This window comes from Lactuca serriola, chromosome 7, assembly GCF_051521515.1.
Source record: "Lactuca serriola cultivar US96UC23 chromosome 7, Lser_US96UC23_V15, whole genome shotgun sequence".
Taxonomy (NCBI): Eukaryota; Viridiplantae; Streptophyta; class Magnoliopsida; order Asterales; family Asteraceae; genus Lactuca; species Lactuca serriola.
In genome coordinates this window covers 161,037,406-161,041,028 of record NC_136414.1, presented here as the reverse complement: position 1 = coordinate 161,041,028, position 3,623 = coordinate 161,037,406, and the positions used below count along the sequence as shown (strand labels likewise).

Genomic DNA, 3,623 nt, shown 5'->3' with positions numbered 1-3,623 from the left:
CACTTTGTAGCAAGTTTATAAAAATAATTTTATAAAGTTTAAGAAACTTTAATAAAATCAAGTTTATAAACTTTTAATCTTCAAAATGGCCACCATCTTTATTCTTGTTACATTTTATAAAATAAACTGTTTCTAAAACTAATCTATTACTTACAAAAATTAACAAATGAAAACTATATATTTAATTATTATATACCATATGAATAACTAAATAATTACAACCATTTTAAATAAATCAACACATGCAACAACACAAAGGTCCATTGTTAGTTTATGCACACCATACATACTTATATACTCAAAAATATATAAAACAATTCTTTGTTTTTCTAAGACAACTTTTATGACCAAAAAGATGCATGTAAACTTTTGGTCAAAAAAATAACAATTATAAACATTTTAAAGTTGTCATAGAAAATATATATGGATTTTTCTTGCAAAGAGAAAATCATCCATGTTTTCCAAAAATAAAGATTTCATCAACTTAACAAAAATCTAACTAATCTTGCAAAAATGGCTCTGATACCAATTGTTGGGTTCTTTATTCAAAATTCCGGTTTCACAATCGATAAAAATGAGAACAGAAGCTTTAAAATTGTTGAATAAAACTAAAAACTATTTTACCCACCAATGATCATTTTGCAAGAGTTAGAAAGATTAAAACAATCATAGAAAGAAAGTGTTAACAACCTTTGAAGACTTCGATTCTCGTGGGAGATTTGAAGTTGATGAAGTGTGACATGAAACTCTAAAACAAGAGTTCTCTAGAGGTATCCACCAAGAAAGAGTAGAACCATCAAAGTATGCTAGTAAACACTTGTAATTAGTTGTTCATAAGCCTTAGAAATATATACCAAATATATGTTCTAAGTTGAAGCAACTAAGGGACTTTTTCAAACATCAAAATGCAAGGGAATTGAGGAGAAGGGAGAGCCTAAATCTCGAAAATTTGGCAGCCCTATATGAGCACAATTGCTCTCGGTTTTTATAGCCAAAAGAAGAAGAAGAATCATGCTAGAACTCACTTCTAACCTTCCATACTCTCCCTTATATATAAAGACCAAAAGGCAAGAAGAAACCTTAAAGCAAAAGCATGGGACATGTTTCTTACAAGCATGGTAAATTGATTAAACAATTTAAAAGAAGACCATACTAGATCTCCTCTCAATTTTCAAGAAAAGCAAGGCACAAAGAAGACAAAAGTTGTCTCATGGCTAGTTGTTATATATTTATATATACATACATGCTATCTTTATAAAAATTCAATTTTATTTATAAAGAATTCCCAACATATATATATATATATATATATATATATATATATATATATATATATATACATATCTTATTTTATATAAAACTACATTTTATATAAATTGTAACTAGCTTTTTAAGATATAAATATGAATATATAAATATCTTATTTTATATAAAATTACCTTCTATATAAATTGAACTAGTTTATTAATATATAAATATAACTTATAAATAATCATACTTTATGATATATTTCATAAGTTGTTATTTTTCCATTAAATATTATTTCCACAAATAATAAATTTCCAATTAATAAAATATTATTACCATGAAATAATAATTTTACAATTAAATACAAGTGTTGATATATTTATTAATAATCAAATTATACTAATCAATAATCAATTAATAGTAACTTGCTATAAGGTATGACCCTATATGATCATATATTATTAACAATATCATTCTATAATGACTCTTGGGTATGTTAGATCTTTCAATAAGGATGTTTTTTTTGAACAGTTCAACAAGTTTAATGGGAAAAAATGAACAAAAAAACTTAATGACTAAATGTATACAGATAAAAAAACATTTTACCTTTTTAAGTCATTATCCCAACTTTTAACTCTGAATGTCCATACTCCATATAGTAAAGAGTTAATCTAAAAAAGTCCTTATGTTTTGTGTTTTTTTTTTCTAGATTAAAACTTTTTGTATTTATTATTATTATTATTATTTTTTTTGAAAAAGCTCTCAACATTGTATTTTTAGTTTTAGAAAAAAATCATCAACCTTCTAAATGCTTTCAAATAAACCCTCAACCTTTTAGTTTTTCTCGAAAAAACCTTAATATTTTACATGGAAAAAAATGATTAAAATGGTCAGATTGGAAAAAATGAAAAAAATACAAGGTTCTTTTTAGTCAAAATTTTTTTAAGGTTTAATCCGAAGAAAACACAAAATATAAGACTTTTTTTGAGATTAACTTATAGTAAAAGCTTTCTTTCGTTAAATAAAAAAACCAAGTTTCCGGCACACTTGTTCTTAGATTGAAAAAAAGATACAATTATCTTATAAAGTTGGTTTGATTCTACTTATTTGAACACTAGTTATTATATCTTTTAACTTACGTACCAAAAAACAATGTGTATTGGATTGAAGCATTTGCATTTAATAAGTGTCTCCACTTCGATTTTAATTTAACAACTAAGCCCAAAAATAGGTATAAGAATATATATTGCATAATAAGATCCATACAAACCAACAAAATATACATATAATTTACATAATATCCTCCATCTCGAAACTCCAAAACATGATTCCAAGACATTAAGCCTTGCTTTATTTTTGCTTCAAATATATCACACACTTCTTACTATATTATTAAAAAGTTCTTGATAAACCTTATCTTCACCATAAACCCTTAACTTTGGTATGCTGTAACACTTGGTCTCGGCTCAAACTATTCGTCAAATGTCCTTTTACCTTTAATACTTGCACTGTCAACATAAACTGAGGCACTTGGTCTCGGTTCAAACTCTTTATCAAACACCTTACCTTTTACACTTGAACCGTTTTCATAAACCGAAAGGTTTGGTATTGGCTCAAAATCTTCAACAAATGTCTTCTTACTTTTTAAACCAACACTGTTATCATAAATCAAGATATCAGGCCTTGGTTCCAAGTCCTCATTGGAGGACTTTCTTTGGTGGCAGTCGCTTCTCTTTGTGGCATCGGGTGACACCAAAGAACCTCCTCGAACATGCATGTCTTGCTGATATTCTTCAGGATTTGGCCTAGCATAGACAGTGAACGTGATCTGCTTAAAGAACATTTGAAAAACTATTGATTAGCATAACAAAACTAAATTAAAAAACATGGACATTGTAATGGTGCACCATATATAGATTTATAACATTAGACAACAAAATTTTTTCTACCATGACGAGAAAAAAAAGAGCCAAGAAAGAAATATGTGACTCCATGTTCCGAATATAAGTGTCTCTGGAGGTGTTGGCATAAGCAATGAATGATAACTTCATATTTATATAGTTAAATTAAGACGTTTATCATATAAAAAACATAAAATCTAAAATTTTCGTCCTTTAATAATATATTATTTTTTCTCAGCAATTGTATAATATCCATAAAATTTCTAATTCAGATAAGGTTTACCAATTATTGTGAGTTACTTAATAATTATTTATGATTTTTAATTGAAAAGCAAACATTGATTTCCATAAAAAGTATCAAAATAAAATAGGAATCAAAATATCTACCCTAATAAATGAAAATGACTTTGCCACATGTCCTTTTCTCATTCATTTGGACACATGACATTTTCTAGAAATTTTAAATTTTTCTAT

The 3,623-nt window shown here is 26.5% G+C and overlaps 1 long non-coding RNA gene across 1 annotated transcript; it reads right to left on the bottom strand.

Moving 5' to 3' along the window:
- Nucleotides 1–2,476: 2,476 nt before the first annotated feature.
- LOC145062250 (uncharacterized) lies at nucleotides 2,477–3,325 on the bottom strand. The gene is made up of 2 exons (XR_013687494.1): nucleotides 3,198–3,325; nucleotides 2,477–3,076 (listed from the first exon to the last, which is right to left on the bottom strand). It is a non-coding gene; the product is annotated as an uncharacterized LOC145062250 (long non-coding RNA).
- Nucleotides 3,326–3,623: the final 298 nt, after the last annotated feature.